Here is an 18432-nt window from a genome sequence, read left to right on the forward strand (position 1 = left end):
TGTGCCAGCTGGCTCTAGCTGTTAAGAAAATCAGCCTTCTATGCAGAATGTAGAACAATAAACTATCACAGGAGGATCTTGACCCCTAAGGGATATAAAGACACACAAGCAGAGAATGGTAACCCTTCACTACAGGTTCCAAAGCTCTAAACACTGTTGAAGAATTTGACAGTGGAACTTATAATCAACTGACATTCTAGGTCTCAAGTTCTTCATCCTGTTAAGGGAAGGCAAAGAGAGGAGGGAGCATATTCAACGTGATGCCAAGACTAAACAGTGAATAAACGAAGAGGCCAAACAGACAGTGGGCAGTGGGAGAATTCACACAGGGATGAATGGAAGAGGTGATGATAAGTGCTTGAATTCTTCAGGATAGAATCAAGGCAGCTGTGAGTAAGAATCTGCTTAATTCTGCTTAAATTCATCTTCCACAGCTTTCCCTAACAAAACCTTTTAAAGAGCCTAATATTTATCTGAGGTCAGGAGACACAGCAAAGGCTGCAAAGCTGATGGGCCCTTCTAGACTGTAACTGAGCTGTCTTTTTTAATTGTTTGTTATAAAACTAGGAATTTCTAGAGGAAATAATGCATGATTATGTTATGTTTTGGGGAATGATCTTTAATTTGGAGGGGGGGATATTCAAAGTTATTGGGATTTTTGTTTGTTTCATGTTGCCATAAGTAAACATATAACAAGTGTTTTATATTTTGCAAATTCCAAATGCTCACATATTTTCTTTCAAATGGCTTTAAAAATGTTTTCTTCCAACCCATTTTTAAAAAATGTTCATGTGCTCCTGTTCTGTTTAACCACTGAAATAAGTCTATACTTCAGAGGTTTGCTACCCAAACAGAAAATTCTGCAGAATCTGACAGTTCCATCAGAATAATGAAATGAGTGGTACAATACAAGCTCTCCCCTTTTGTAAATCCTTGGTGATGTCACAACATGTGTACAAAAGGGGCAGAGCTTGCATCATGAAGGCACAATGCTCATTTCATCACTTGGCTCCCTTTTCCCTCTCATGGATATCCCTGTTCCCAAACTGGTAAATCCAAGAAATGGGAGAACTTTCTGCTTTATTGTGTCAGAAGGTCATAATCAAAAGACATTCAGCCATTTTTGTTGTTGCATCAGTCTGAATGTTAGCTTTCCAGGCATAGGAATGCTAGAGTGGGTATGTCTTTGTATACTACTTACAACACCTGTGGGCCTCTTTGATAACAAATGGCTAAATAAAAGGTCCTAAAATAGACACAAAGCTCATGAAATAACTACTTACATGAGAGCCATTAGGGAGATGACCTTGTTATCACTTCAAGTCAGAAGTTCCATGGACTAAGCCTTTCCGTTCACATCAATCATCTGAAGTACATTGTGGCAAACATCTTGAAGTTGTTTGTCATGGTTATCTCTGCATGCAGACCTTGCAAAGAGTGATTTGCAGCCAACACCTAGTAAAGTGTGTGCGCACATTCAGATAGGCAAAGCAAAGCATGTGACCCCTCCCCTCAAAATGTCTGCTCCCAGCTGTGTTCATAACTGGGCAAGACTATACATACAGTATATGGTGTGGAATTTTAAATAAATAAGTCTTTGTGTTTGCACCTTTGAGTTAGTCTTGATTCCTGGCAACTACATGTGCAAGTCCATGAAGTTTTCTTGGCAACATTTTTGGAAGTGTTTTGCCCTTTTCTTCTTCCTAGCGCTGAGAGAGAGAGAGAGAGAGAGACAGTGACTGGCCCAAGGTCACCCAGCTGGCTTCATACCTAAGGCAGGACTAGAATTTACAGACTCCCAGTTTCTAGTGTAGTGCCTTTAATCACTACACCAAACTGCTAAATAAAGTGTAGAATTTTGAAACTGGTATATGTCATTAAAGTTTGAGAATTAGTACATTATATATTATTTCTATTTTACTTTCTTGTAGTACTTACAAACCTTATTGTTAAGTCTTCACTAAGGAGGTAAATATCCTCTCTGCTCCCAAATGAACTTTGTCCCATGACTATTTCAGTAAGCATTGGCTATTCCATGCACAGAACAAGTAGAAACTAAGCCCATTCAAGTCCCATAGAAACAATTCTAATATAAAGTAACTCTGTGACTTATTCATGGGATAGTCTGTTCCACAAAAGATCCCTTTCAAATGGGCTTTAAGAAGAGTTGTATTGTCAACCTGTTTAACCTGACAATAGCAATAACATGGATTGTATTGGTGGCATAGATATATTGATGCATAGTAATTAAAATAGTCTCAAAGGACCTTCTCATTTGCAATTCTTCCCTATTAATTAAGTTCTTGAAAGAGAGTAATATAATGAAGTGTTCTGTAATCATTTTGAGAAAGATGAAAATAATTACCTGTTAAATAGGATATGAAGGATGTTGAACTAATGCTTATTTCTCATTTTGAGGCTTAGCACAGAAATATTCAATATTTGAGTAAATATTTTTTGAAGGAGCAAAAGGGGTAAAGGATATTAATCCCACTGCAATCTGTTCCTCTCTAAATTTAGCATCTCTCTCTCTCTCTCTCATCCACTTTCTATCTACCCATCTATCTAATTTAGATCTCTAACTACTTAACTAGTTAGCTATGCCAGAACTTTGAATGAATATAGGGAAAAACAAAATACAATTTTCTACAGAAAGAATCTATCTATCATCTACAGTATCTATCTATCTATCTATCTATCTATCTATCTATCTATCTATCTATCTATCATACACTTGTCAATACTTAAATCTTAAGAACATTCTGATGTGGATTTTCTGCAGAACCTTGATGTTGTTCGCCAAGGTGTTGCTATTGTTGCTATTCTAATTGTTGTTGTTGTTATACTAATATTTTGTAAAAGATTATTGTTATAGCAATATTTTGTAAAAGATAATCCCATCCATATTTGATATTATTATGACATATTTAATTAATTCTTTTTCTGAATTAAAGTAGCTACTAAATGTGAGCAAAAAAAGAGATTGAATTAAAAAATTGCATATACTTTTCATATTTATATTGTGATTTATTTATACATTTAGAATTAGTCTTATTTATTCATTTATTTCACATAAATGTACCAATACTTAGACCAATAGCAGTCTAATTTCTAATTTGTCCATTCTCAACATGATGGACAAAACTGTAAGTGGGAAGTCCATTTGGTCTACTGACCAGGTCCTAATTGATCCCTTATTTGATCTAAGCAGCTCTTCAAAAAGAGGACTTGCTCTTCCAATAAAAAAAACTCTTCTATAAATTGGAGGACCTATGGATGGTTTTGGTGCACTGCAATCTGTTTCCAAAATGCACTTGTATAAATCCTAACTTCATGCCAGATGAGCAGCAAAGGCATTTTATATGAAATACATCATCATCACAGTTACTATTAGATTTTATTGTAGGAGGAGAGCTGTGTTAGTCTATGGTAACCAACAATCAGGAATTTGGTAGTACCTTTTGAGACTTATTAATAATGCGCTTGATGTCTTGAGTTGAAAGCTATATGTGAGAACCAGTGGTATTCTGTGCTTTGTTTTTGTGGTCTGTCTTTTAATAGTTTCTCCTTGGGAATCTGGCTTTATTGATTTATATGTTGATAACTTTGGGTAGATATTTCAATGAATGAAATCATACAATGGACACATAAAACATGAAACCTATAGATTGCAATGTATACCCACATGCTTCTAACTTCCATTCAGAACATACTACCAAATCTATCATCTATAGCCATATATGCTACAACCATATTTGTTCCAACCTACTTGACAGAGATGCTCAACTGATGGAATTAAACCAGGCATTCAGAAGATTGGACTATCCTCCCAACAAAACAGAACAACAGAACACAACTGGTTGTTCCCTGCTCAGCCATTCAAATGCATCATTAATAAGCTACAGTCTATACTGGACAATTTCACTGCACTTTCTCAGCCACTGGGTGGCAGGCCCATGGTTGCATTCAGACAGCCACCCAATCTGAAGCAGATTCTTACGAGCAACAAGAAACAACTGAACAATGATGGTAACATGGGAACCAGACCCTGCAACAAAGCCAGTTGTCTATGTTACCCCCACATTTACACCAGCAGCACCATTATAGGCTCCAAAAACTTCACATACTGTCATATGCTTTTCCTCTAATATAATATATGCTATCATCTGCCAGCAATGCCTCTGTGGATTCTATAAAGGACAAATAAGCCAGAGTTTGCACAAAAGAATTAATGGACACAAGTTTGACATCAGACTCAAAACAAGGACAGTGTAATAACAGAGCATTTTAACATGTCAGAACTCTCCATTACAGATCTTGAAGTAGCCATTTAGAAAAAAGAAACTTTACTGGCACAATTAAGAAGGAGACAGCTGAATTCATCAAATGTTTCAAGCTATCTCAGAAAGTCTCAAGAAACACAAAGCATTTTTAATACTTTTCATTAATAATCTGACTCACATATAACCTGCATCTACATAACCACTCTGTCTCCCTACCCTCCCCCCGCGTCCCCCCAGCTTATCTCAATTTAAATCCTACATCAATTAAGCTGCTCCATGTACCTGATGAAGTGACCTGTAGCTCACAAAAGTTTGACTTTTAATAAAATTTGTAGTCTGTAAAGGTACTGCCAACCCCTGATTATTAATTTCAGGAAGTCTCAAACCAAATTCTGTCTGTGGAACTGTAAGAATGCAAGTCATGTAATTAATATGTATGTATGTATGTGTGTATGTATGCATGTATGTATTTACTATTTCATCGGAATGGAAGGGAATTGATGATAATACAAGAAATTGTCTTTAGTTTTCCTTGGTTGATTACTTTTAGATCACATTTCTGATATTCTCCTTTTGTTGTGCAGCACAACTTAAGTCCTGCTTGCTTTGGAAAATATGGAAAGAATGGATCAAGAAAATTGATCATTGTCAGCCTCTCCCATTTCATCAAAGGAAATATCTTCCAGGCTGTAACTTGATATTCCCATTATTATGAGAATTGAATTTAGTCTCCTATTCTTAGCTACTATCTCTTCTTGCATCTTAAGTGCTTTGGGGTGAAAGGAATTCATATCCTTTTGCCTCACTTCATCTCCTCCAGCTCAAACTTCCAAATGGATTTCTTTTGTGCCCATATACCTTCTTTCTTTTTTATCAAACTCTTTCTACACCAGGTATTATGTGGAAGTTGGTGTTGTTCCCCACCCTTTGTTCATCTTCAGCTTTTACCCCATCCTCTTATTCACCAATTTCTATATTTCAGTCCTGAAATGCTAATCCTAATGCTTGCACAATAGGTGGACATTTAGCCTCCAAACCTCATTATGCAGCCCCAAGAGTCCCTACTGACCAGGCATAGCAAATTCAGTCAGAGACATCATTAGGAGAAAGCTAAAGAGAAACTGCCGGGAACTTGCCCTGTTATCATGAAGGACAAGCTTCCCAACTTCTACAGAATCATTCAGAAGGAATTATGCATAGATGCTACATTAAGGATGCGATAGTTGACTCTGAGTTTCATAAAGGATTTAGTAAAAAAAATAAATAAATCCCACATTCCAACTGCTTGAGCCTAATAATGTTCCAATTGTTCAGAACTAGACTCACTAGCTTCATATTTGCTCACTAGCTTCTATTTTTTCTTTTTTTAAAAAATGCAAAAAGTTCAAAAAAAACCCTGCCCCTGGTGGCTGATTTGCAGGTCCCAATGATTCTCCAACTTTTAAACATAGTGTTGTTCTGCGTGTCATGTAGAAAAGTACATAGTACACAGAAAATAATACTGTACAAGTATATGGGAAATGGCAAAGAATTTCCTGTACAGCATCTGGAAGACATTATAGGTATCATAGAGATATTTATGTTGATGTAAAACCCCAAGTGTTAGATTGGTAACCATAAACCATTGCCACAGTATCAGCATATAACACTTAGTAGAACAGGACAGACATATTTCAGTCCAATGCTACATAGACAATATATTTCACAGCATCCATAGCACACCACAGCTGTAATGTGCATCTTTAACCTGATTTATATTCTGAACTAAAAAGTGCTGCAATTTAAAGGCAAATATGAATTCACCCACTATCCTGACTTTTGAACATAAAGTCATAAAGAGGCATACACAAGGGATACCTTCTGTTCTTCCAAGTTTGTTCTGGGAGATAAATGATAAAATATGTCTTCTTGGCTTTATTTGAATATAGTTTAAATGATTGATCTTTATGAAAACTAGATCAATAAATCCTAGCATAGCTATGTGTTTTCTTTGTGCCAATTACTTCTTAAAATTATTTTTACTGCATATGCAAAAAAGGAAAAGAAGAAAAAAAGCATACTTATTCACTAAATAAAGTTAGTTTTAAATATATATATATATATAAATATATATATATATATATATATTCATGTCTTGTTATACAATTAAATTGGTCACAATTAGATTACTAACACTGAAGTAAGTTTATTTAACAATGGAAAACCAATGAGAAATAAACTAGTATATGAAGTCCAAAATCTAAATAGATGTCCAAAGTATAGGAAAAAATGTGAGTTGTATAGACAATTGTATAATACATGGAGAGTAAGTGTCCTTCCAACATTGCGGATTCACTTGTTTTGCAATCATAAAACTCTAATATCTGTTTCTGCTGTCCTCACACTGGTTTATAAAATCGTTGTTCTTTAATTTAAAATAGTATTTACAAAAGGCTTCCAAAACAATTAATATGTGAAAAAACTTTTGGTCCCAAATAAGCCACTATATCATATGAACCCACACTTCCCCAAATATTAAATATAAATTGAACTATGCTATATGTGTTTAGCATCACAATGTGAAAAATTACATCAAATAAAATATCATGTAACTACTAACTAGTTCAGTTATTTTAGTAACAAATTAAAACTTCTTTTCTTTTTATTGTTCTCTATTTTTTTCCTATATATAAGTAGCATGAATAAGAGTTTCCCAAAGCCAAAGAGGAAGCAGTCACGAATTCTCTGTCCCATTTGTGAATTCAGGATGACATCAAAGCTGTTACATCTTTGGAGGTAATACTCCATCAAGCAAGCATTTTAAAAGTCAGGCAACTCTTCCAAATATAGTTATGAATTCTGATCATGTTGAATCACATAAGGAAAGCTTTTCTTGGTTTGAGGGCAACTGTGAGATCTTTTTAGACCATTATCAGCTATTCTTTCTCCATTTCCTTTTTAAGGCCAGGATACATGGGGAATGCTTGGCTAGCCACTCATTCTGAATTCATTCTTTCTAATGCTCAGCTGTCTGTGAAATCTTGCACTCTTCTGGAAGCATAATTGACTATTGGCAAGTTAGTTCTAGAATTCTGGTCATTAATTCATTCTTTCTTTTTAGAAGTCTACTTCAAGCTTAGATACACTGCAAGAGTGACTTTAATATAAGCACAACCAAGACTTTTCTTAATGCTCATTTCTCCTACACAGACATCTGCGGAATTTGAGTAAAGTCCTTCTTCAGGGCTCTTCAGTTACTTACTATTACTTATTTGTATCTAAACTTGTGCATGGAGTAGTTACAGTACATAACAGAAGCCTGCAGATTATATTTTGCTGGGAAGGGGTAAAAAGGCTCTGAAATATCTTCGTCTTAGTTTGGAAAAAAGCCCAAAAAAGGGAAATGTTAATGTTAGACTTAAGAACAATTGCTCATGGAAATTCTTCAGTGGCATACTTAATTCATGTTTGGTCAATAGATCTCATCACTTATCTGGGATTTTTTTAAAAAAAAAAAATAGCTGATTTAACAAACTGTAAAGTATGTGGAATCCTTGGGGTTCTCTGAGCTCTGAGAACCCCAAGGACTCCACAGTTCAACCCTGAGCTACATATATTCTCTTCTATTTGTAAAGTATGTTTGCACTCAATCTAATTGAAACAGTGTTTTAAGATCAAACCCACCTAGCTACAATTCAATCACTGTCTGTGCAAACAAAGCCTTTTCCTTTCTTCTTTTTTTAAATAAAGTAGGTAGGTTATTTGTTTATTTTTTCCCATGTATTTCTATACCATTTAGATCAGACTAACTTCTAGCAGACAATGAAATTTCAAACTAGTCATTGGTATAAAAGTGAAACTGCCATTTAAAATTGATGGCTATTTGTTTAAGTGGATTCAAACATATGTATCATGAGAAAGAGATTTTGTATCTATTCCCTAATCAAACTTTTGTCTGACTTTAATTAGAGGACTGTATGTTTACTCTGCAATTCTTCCAAAGAAATTAATTAAAATGCTCATAGCCATGCCTCTAGCCAAACATTTTTAGATCCAATAAGCAGAGAAGAACTGCTAAACTGAAGAGGGGGTAGAAGAGGCACTCCTAGGCATCAAATCCAAGAGTAGAACAAAAATCAAAGAGATGCTGATGGTAATGAGGAAGATAGCTGTACATTGCTCATCATCAGTGGCTACCCTTTTGGACTTCAGCCTCTACCTGCTTATTATGGAAATTAAATTCCAACATTGGTATTGAGGCAGATAGCAAATGGTTGATTGGGCCGCACCATGGTGATTAGGTATGCCCAAGGCAATTCTGCTTTGTCTTAACAAGAGAAAACAATTCTTATTAAGATAAGGGAGCAGTGTGATTCTTGTCAACAGGGCATTTCATGTCCTTGTGTGGTGCTTCCAGCATCTCATGGGAAAAGTTAGAAGGAGCTTCTATGAATGTGCAGCAATTGTACTGCAATTGAACTTGTGCGTGGAGATTTGTAGCAATGCGAAGCAAGGCAATGCCACACTTTTATTTTGCTCCTAAAATCACAAGGTTGTGCTGTCACACGTTGTCAAAGCAAAGCCCCTATTCAAAATGTTACACAGCCATAGTAATTATCTTATAAGAATTCTGTCTGCAGGCTTTCACACTAAAATGTGGTATGGTGAAAAAAATGAAAAACTATGTAAGTAAGTGGGGAAAGGAGATGTAGAAAAAAGATGCACATGCTCAAGTGCTGTTTTCAGTTGCAAGAAAGAAGACAAACTGTTTTGGGCAAGTAGAGTATTTCTGAATATTGGGTACAATGATTAAATGATAGAAGAAAGGTAGAGAGTAAGACTGAAGTCTAACTAAAAGAAACATATTACACAGGAAGGTATAACTACAGTATGATGTATAAGGTAGGGAGAAGAAGGACAAAGAATTATAAAATCAAAACAAGTTCTAAACTGAGTAATAACAAGAGCTAGTGCTGGGGTAATTTAAAAAAATATATGCATGTGGGGGGATCTGTAGAAGTAAGAGTTTTGAAGAGGGCAAAGCTAAGAAAGATATAACATAAAAAATGAAGGAACAGTTTTATTTTTTAAAAAAACCAGTAAGAAAACCCTTTGCATCTTTTCAAAACGAAGGGGAAAAGAGGAAACATTTTTGCAATACGGACAGAGCAACCCTAAATTAAAGTCAGACAGATTTCCATCAGAAGCCGAAAGCCTTACTAGCAACAGAACAGCAGGAAGTGAGGAAAGAGCAGCCTCCCTCATTGTTGGGAAAAGAAAACTTCTATTTATTTTATTGTCAGCACAGCAATATTCTAGTGTCAAACTTCGAAGAAAATCTCTAGAAAATTTCCTAATCTTTTATGTTTGCAGTGTCATCTTACATATGGAGGCAATATAGAGGGCATCCTTAGGATATTGTCCAACAATTGTTTGTAAAAATGCAAATCACACTGCTTTCATCTTTTGACCATCACATTTTCATAATCCAAGCTTTTAAAGTGCAAATTTAGCCATGTAAGTTCTTTTCTGAAAACATAACTACAGCTTTCGTGTAAAACTTTTAATAGTGTAAAAGTTCTTTTCAGTGAATTAGTGGAGGCAGGCAGAGGAGTCTGTTGAATACAGACATTTTGTCAAAATGATTCAATGTGCATTGTGGTATGACAAACTCTGATTCGTATGTACTTGCATGTGATGTCACAGTGCATATATAAAAGAGATGAAGTTTGCATCATGCTGTTTTAAGAAACATTTCATTGTTTGTCCCTTGCCTCTCCCACCCCCACCCCCACCCCCTTTACCCAGGAGTGGAGAGCGTTTTTAATCAGGGAACCACTAGACAGATTTTGTACAAAATTAGTATTTATACTATTGTGAAATCTAATTCAATCAGAACTAAAATTTCACCTAAGCTGAAACCACAGTGAAGTGCTTTTACATCTTTACTGGCTACCCATATTTCCTAATCTGAAAATATCCCCTTGGAGCAATTCTTCAGTTTAGACAGTGACATGAAGATGCCCCACTTAGCAATTCTCAATGACGTGGTCTGACAGTGTAGTCTCCATCTTGTTTCTAGCTCACCGAAGCTAGTCCAAGGTGTTCCAGCAGAAAAGTATTGTCATCCCAGCAGGATACCTCCCATCTGCACAATCCATGGAGCGTGGAGAATAAGCCTCCAGAAATCAGCAACCTGGTGGGCCTGACAAATCTGCTATAGATCTTGCCCCTCCCAAACAGTCATTGGATTCTGCATTTCTATGGCCATTTGTGCTGCGGCTGTCAAAGATACCAGATATCTCTTTTGTGCAGCTATTTTATTCTTTCTTGTATTGGATCCAACAAAAACAAGAAACAGAGGAAATTTACCAGGAAATTAACTTACTATCTAATGCTATGTCAGTATAATCCAGGGTGAAAAAGCATAAATAAGCTGTAGTTTTAGCATTGCTCAAAAAAAGTCAAATAATTCAAAAATAGACAAATAATCAGACAATTATTTTAATAGAACTGTATTTTAGGCAGTTATATTCATCTTGATGCACACTTCTAACAAGACATGTCATTTCTGGCCCCCAGAAGAAGAAAAATACTATTCTGGCTCAGGGTTGGCCAAACTCTGCAGTCATGGAACTGCTTTTCGAAGCCCTGGTTTGGAAAACACGAACTAGTTGCTGCCCTGAAATTAAACTGTGTTACATTTTGTGAGAGCAGAAAGATTCAGTGCTAGTGGCCTCATTGTTAAGTTGCTGTAAGAAATAAACTGTGAAGACATGGTTTTCTATCAGTATACTTTCCTCCTATCTCAACGGTGGAAGCACATTAGCTTGGCTGTGTGCACAAGCCCTTGGCTTCCCTTCAGACTCAGAATGTGGGAAACCAAAGAGGCTGCAGACAGAGTGATGACTATATAATGAAACCCAGGAACCCACACAAGAACACTCTTCATAAGTTAAGTATGTGCAAGAACCTCACAATTTCTCCATAAGAATTTCACCAAGACATCTTCATCCTTCCATCAGATTGATGAGCATAGTAAACAAAAACAATGAAACAAAATGCAGAAGTGATATATAGCACAGAACTACTTTCCAACTTTGGATTGGAAATTGAAGGAGTCTTATGGCCCTTGATACATGATCCCAGAAGTCATAGGACTGTAGCATAATGTTGGTAATTAGGTATAATTTTTCATAGCTTGAATAAAAAAAAAATAGAAAGAGAAATGTAAAGAAGACTTTAAGGCTCCATTGCAGAACTTGAGGAGCTGAGAGTAGAAAGAAGTGTCAAAGTGATTAGAAATACCTAGGACAAATAATCCTGAAGGCACTCACTTTAGGGTAATCCCATTGTCATTATCAATATCATTCTGGAACAAGTGGCTTCAAGGCTGAAATCATAAATCCTTCTTTATGGTTATTTATTTCATAAGAGAAAGAGTTTCATTTAAAATTGAAACACTCATTAATTTCAGCTAACATATTTAAGCCCAAGAAAGACTGGCTTGATTAAGTTATTAAATGAATGCCAAAGCTTTGGGGCACTATCTTCATCCTTGGATCTTCTTGCTTGTAGGTTCATTAACAAAGTCTACTTAATGACTTCCAAGAATTCTTATACAGTTTTTTAAATCTGTATATAAGAGAAGTAAAATATCTCTATAATAAAATATAGTAGAAGTATACAGGGCAATGGACATACATCCTGAAATGCACCGTGTGTTAACCTACTCTAAGATCAGATGATATCAACAGGTGCTTTTTAAAGTATGTAGTTTAAATGAAAGACCTGTCTTTGCAAGGATCTCACAGTTGCTTCAATATACATGGTGTTTGCATGTATATGCATACAAGATTCCTACTAGAACTGGAAATAGCTGGGGACAGCTTTTGAGCAGTCATGCAAGATGTGCCTGTTTTAATGCTTTAAAGAAAGCTGCTTTATTCAAACTAACTCACCCTATGCTGCATCTTTTTCAGACGTTCTGCATGGTACTACGCCAGATATTATGTTTTTCAACAAATAATATATTGCACTATGATAAGAGCTTATAATCTCTAATGAATTGCAATAATTTTTAAAACATGACAAATTTACATTGTTTCTCCTTTCTGTATAACTGCTGAAAATAAAAATGAAGTAAGATTATTAATTATGAAAAAGTAAAATAGCAATTCTCCACAACTGTTTATCAATATTATATTACCCTCATTGTTTTATGCATATTTTTAGTTCCATAGACACCTTAAGTCTTGATAACATGGACGTATTCTGTCTTTCTCTTTATCACTCTGTGTGTGTGTGTGCAGCAAGGTAGCTAGCTATATAACAGTTTTTATTTTTACCCTTTTAAACGTTTTGATGGATATTCAGTTTTTGCGGCTATTGTTTCTTCTAGTCAAAGTGTGATATGGGTGAGAGAAACATGCAATCAGACAAAGAAATCATTCTGCATTTCTTCCTGCTAGATGAAATGTGATGAAAAAAAATTGCTGTAGAAATTCTTTCAGTGGAAAAAAGAATTTTGGAGAAATCCTTATGGCTGAGTGCGCTTGCATTTAGTTACAATGTGGCCTATAAGTATGTGTGAATGTCTTATTTTTCCATTTTTTTCCCACTGTGCTTTTTTCAGTAATGATTCCCTAGGGGGAATCCTGACTTTGATAGACTGAGATGCTGTTTTGTTTTGTTTCGTTTTCCCTGAAACAATTGGAGAACCCGTTTACCAATGAGCACACAAATTTTATGGACACATATGGAAGGCTCCATAGGTGTCCAGCTCTAGAAAACAAAAACTTTACAGCTTTATGTTGGCCTGATTTAGACATTTTAAAGATTAGGGGGAGCAGGGAAAGAGGGTGAGCATGGCTACTTTCTAATTGTGGCCTTCTTTTGATTCTTGCCTAGATGTGTCAGGGTAATTGTTATTAATGACAGATAAAAGGAAGGTCTGCACCGTCCATTGTTAAACCATGGATATTTTACAGTACTCCAGGGTGTTGGCAGTAGTTCAGTGGTAGCTTTCACCATTCAATAATCTTGTACACTATAGGCTGGCATTCAACAACATAGAAAGATTGTAATAAAGCCATTACCACCACCTTGAATTGAATCTGGAAGCAAACTGGTAACCAATGTAGCTCACAGGGGAAAGGTGTAATGTGCACTGATCTAGGTGCACACATAATCTGCCACTTCCAGATTCTCTTCAAGAGCAGCCTCATGTAGAGCACTTTACAGTAATTCATGCGGGAGGTGACCAGGGCATGAGTGACTGAGTGTAGGGCCTCATGGTCCAGGAAAGGGCACAACTGCTGCACAACCTGAAGTTGTGCAAAGGCCCTCTTAGTCATAAGTGCCAACTGCTCATTGAGCAGGAGTCATGAGTGCAGGACTCCCAGATTATGCACCATGTCTGTCTGGGGCAGTGCCACTCCCTTCCGAACTAAAGAGTAAATTACTAGATCCAGGTAGCCCCAAAGTCCAAAGCCACTCAGTCTTGCCAGGGTTGAGCTGAATAGCCAGATTCTGATCAGTATATTGCTCCTGGAAGTGGGAATCAGATCAGTTCATATCAGTATTCACAAATATTAAATTTTGCAGACATCTCTGATGGTCTGAATGATCAAGTTGAGAAATCAAAAACCACATCTCTGAAGTACTAAATTAGGCACAATGCTCTATATGAAAAGTTCATACTGTTAGGGCTGAAAAACATTCCATGAACCACTGAACAATATTAGTAAGAGTTCCTTCCATGTTTTACGCTGAATTGTACATGTTTGAATGTAAATATCCATTGTTTATTGATTTGTTATTTCAGGTAATTAAAGAGTCTGTCATGTTTAAAATAGGTAGTCTGAATATGAAAATAATTCTTTTCATTGCTGATTGTTTTCTTAAGTTTCACAAACAATATCTTGTTTCTCCTTGCAAAAGATTTTCTACCACAGATAGAAAATATTCAAAATTCTTCATACTGTGAAAGAGTATAAGAAAGTAAGAAGAATCCTGCATGAGCCTGAAGACCCATCTAGTATGACCCAGTGGCCAACTAGTAGTTCCACAGAAAAACTTGATAGATCTATTCCACTGTTGTTTCCTAACAGCTAGCATAACAATCCATCAGAGTGACTGTGTGTGTAAATAAAATGATCCTTTCCTCTTGAATGATAAGACAAGGCTGGAATAGCTCAGGAAAAATATTGTGAAGTAGGAAGAAGAAAAGAAGCCAACCACAACAAACATGAACATAAAACAGTGAGGTTTTCTGGGGGGAAAAAAGTTAGGTGGACTATATTGGGTCTACGATGAAAATTTTCTTGCTTTGTGAACCAGCAAAGTATACTGTGTGACATTTTAAAATGGCAAAGTTTTAATCATTTATGTTGTAAAAATTAGATTACTTTGAATGTCATGCTTTATTTGTTTTAACCAGAATGTGAATCTGGGGAGTCATTTCATTATACTTGGTATTTCACTGAAATACTCATTTACTTAATTGTAAGGATTTGTTGCAACATAACCAGTCACACTACCATGTGAAGCAAAAGTGTTTCAAGTCAAGTTGCTCTACCTGTCTTGAATTCATATGCAAATGGAAATTTAATTTTGATCCCCCCCCCCCAACACCCCAGTGCTTTCAATTTATAAAATAGCAAGGAAACATTTAATGCTGCAGGATACCTTCTCCTGGAGCATTATTGCTCCAGAATGTATTAGAAAGAAATAGATATTCCAAAGATATTGAAACAAGATTTAACTTTTATTCTCTTCTTAATTTTAAGGTATTAACATAGAGGATTATCCCTCTATAGGGATGGCTGGGCACTTAATAAAGTTGTCCCTGGAGAGATTGTCTCTCTTGGTTCACCAATCCAGGGGGCTGCTTGGAATACTGAAGAGCTCTGGAAGAGATGACTGGAGAGATGCTTGCAAAAAGCAAAATATTAATAAGACTGGGCACAGTGTGAGCTCTGGTTTAAGCCTACACCATGGTAGTAGGAGCAGTAAAATATTAGTACTTCTCCACATTTATCTCAGGGGGTTTTGTTTGTTTTTGTGCTGGGTGTTTGTGTTCCTGGGCACACATAACCATAAAGTGAAACCTGGATCCATATAGCATTTTTTCTAGAGTAGGTTTCTCCTGCAAAGAAGCACTATATAGTTATGGATGTAGGTCTCGGTATCACCCCTGCAACTGCATAGATTCCAGGATGCTGTCTCCTTTGGCTCCATTCATTGTGATGAGACTTCCTGTCTCCTCAAACATTACCACTTCCAGCTGGCTCCTTTTCCCCCAAAACTTGTTCTTTCTGCTTCTGTGATTCTATCTTAATGTGTCTTTCAAACCAGCCCTTTGCTGATGGGTGGCACAACATTGGGACTTAACTGTTTCATTGGCTATTAGCCCTGCCATCTTATTGGTGCTTAAACACACTAAAATGTAAACCAAAATACCTATTTCTTTTTTGGGACACATATTTTGTTGCTATTATTGCTGGAAACCTTAGCAGCAATTTTCACATGTATATATTTCGCATATATAAGACTGAATGCAAAATTTTTCATCTAGTACATTCTAGTATTGGTAGAATCCCCATTACTGATTAACATAAGAACCAAACATGATGGAAAAAAATCTAGAAAACAGAAGAGTCACCCATAAGAAGAAAGCTGGATTAAAGGATTGAGGTTAGATCTGTTTGGGATGGAGTTACACTCTATCAGTAAGAACAAATTTGCAGTTTGGGAATGTTCTCCTTGACCCTTTCCCTCATTTGTCACTGGATGCCAATGATGACTATGGCAAGGGGCACATTTGCACACTACAGTTAGTGCAAAATTGTGACACATTTTGGTAATTTATCCACAATTATCCAGATGTTGGTCTTGAATTCAGTAATGCAATTTATGTGGAGCTCTAAATATCCATTGAAAAATATCCAAAAATTGCAGTTGTGAAATGCAGTGGCCAGACTGTTAACTGATGCAAGATATATGGATCATTTGATACCAGTACTGAAAGATTTCCACTGGCTGCCAGTTGCTCTCCAGACACAATTTTAGGTGCTGGAGCACTTTTAAACTGCTAAATGACTTAAGGGCTGATTATCTAAGAAACCTCCTCTTCCACTATGAATTTATCCAGTTACTTAGATGAGTAAGAAACTGCCAAAAGATGAACTTTCTGGTATGTGGGAGGAGGCCTTCTCCTGTGAAGTTCCCAAGCTATGGAATGTACCCTCCAAGGAATTGTGCTTAACTCTCTCTCCCCTAGTATTTAGGAAAGTGAGAAGAGTTCATTTCTATTGCCAAGCTTTTCACTATTAATTTTATTTAATTGCATTGGTTTTAATTGCTAACATTGATTTTCATTGAAATTATTTAATGTTTCATATTTTGATGTTCTAATTGTTGTAAGAGTGTTTATAGAAAGGGAAAGGCAAAGTTTAAAATCTTTTGAAAATCAGGAAAGTGTTTTAAGAAGTAATTCCAAAGCAGGTAGGTTTTTTGCAGCTGCCAAAGGAAACAAAGCTGGAACATTCCTATCTTGGCAAAAGATTATCACTTTATTTATTTACAGATGTCTTTTGTTCAAATGGTTCAGAGACCTCCAAAGTAGATAATAGAAATAGCTGACATGGAGGTGGGGGAAAGCAGCTGCAAAACCTACAGGAACTGGGATGAAGGGGAGGAAAATACAAGTTGTTAATGTTTATTACTACTGAGAAATGGCAAGAGTCTCTCTCAAAAGCATAATTGTTTGGCTTTTGAAATAACTACTTCAGTCAGGTGAAACTAAAACAGAGGGTTTTGGAGATGCAAAGTAATTAGTTTAGTGAAATTGGAAAATGACCATGGCGTAAGATTTATGGCTGCTTTACAACAGCACAGATGTTAGTGTTTAGTATATTACCTTATTCCTACAGACATTGCTGAAATGCAGAAAATGAGGGCAATTGATATTTGTAGTTTAGTGCTTGTAACACCTTCTAATCTGTATAACAGTGCATTTATTACTTATTTTTATTAGTAAGTTTTATTATTTTGGCTGGGTGGTAGAATTGTTTGGTGACCAAACATCTCAGTGGAATGGGATTCGCTGAGTTTTAAGTCCCCACACAAAAGCAACCCAGCAGCTGGGATGTAGAGCTATTATTGTTACATCCTGAGGCCAGCTATCTTTCCCATCTGAGCATTAATTTTGCTGGTTTACTCCACAATTCATGGTGGGCCCATGGCCGTTCCTCAAAGCCAGCTGTTTTCCTGTCCTTTTAGGGCTGGTGAAAAGGGGATGGAAATGGAACATATCAGATTGGTTAAAACAGGAATAGGCAATGTGGAAAGCCAGAGGATCCGCATGGCTGGAAATCGCACTGGGCATAGAATGTATGGATATAATGTGCTACAGAAATAAATCCAATCCATTAACACTTTCATTGGCAATGATCCATGAAACAGGAGCATATGCCACTGCACACACTTGCATACATATCGTTTCTTTCTTTTTCCTTTAGAAACTCTCTTAAATCAGAACTCTATACTACTTTCAATTAAGTATCACTGAATTTTATAGAGAATATTATCCACATTCCAATTTGGCATTTGGTGAAAGCATCAGTCGTATACAAATTCACTATGTTTAATTAATTTGGGAATATATATTATACCAGCAGGAATGTCACAGGTGTTAATATATAAAGTTAGGGATTGTGCCATGTTCTAATGGTGGCTTTCATTGAGCTATAGTTTGTGTCATTGTTGTCTGAGCTACCCCCAGCCCCTTTTACAAAATCTTCAGCATCATCTGATTTATAGTCAATGCTTTTTAAAAAGAAATAGTTACCTTAGCTGTTCCATCCTAAACCGTTAATGTGCCACTACATTATATTCCCTTTAAATATGCATTGTGTTTTCAGCCAATGAATATTTCAATGGAAACCTAGTAAACAATTAAATATTTTATTTATCAGTCTTTTCTAGTATATATATATATATTTAAAAATAGTAATATTTTCAAAAATAGCTTTTGAAAAACACAAACCTGTAGGTTCAGCAACTGCATTTCTTCTTATCATCACTCTTGAGGATTCTCTGGATACATATCTCCAATGCTTTAGAAACAATATACTTCCATAAGTAGATAAACTTGCATCTGACCATT

The 18432-nt window shown here is 36.0% G+C and overlaps 1 long non-coding RNA gene across 3 annotated transcripts in view; it reads left to right on the forward strand.

Annotated features, from left to right (window-relative positions):
- Nucleotides 1-204: 204 nt before the first annotated feature.
- The window catches only part of LOC112541001 (uncharacterized), a 176797-nt gene continuing 158569 nt past the window's right edge, over nt 205-18432 (forward strand). For all 3 annotated transcript variants that reach the window (XR_015796323.1, XR_015796324.1, XR_003085038.1), the window contains exon 1: nt 205-389. This is a non-coding gene — a long non-coding RNA (uncharacterized LOC112541001). The remainder of the gene's footprint in view (nt 390-18432) is intronic.

Source organism: Python bivittatus, unplaced genomic scaffold, assembly GCF_059951505.1.
Source record: "Python bivittatus isolate LINGU-HERP-01145 unplaced genomic scaffold, Pbiv_v1 ctg000330_np1212, whole genome shotgun sequence".
Taxonomy (NCBI): Eukaryota; Metazoa; Chordata; class Lepidosauria; order Squamata; family Pythonidae; genus Python; species Python bivittatus.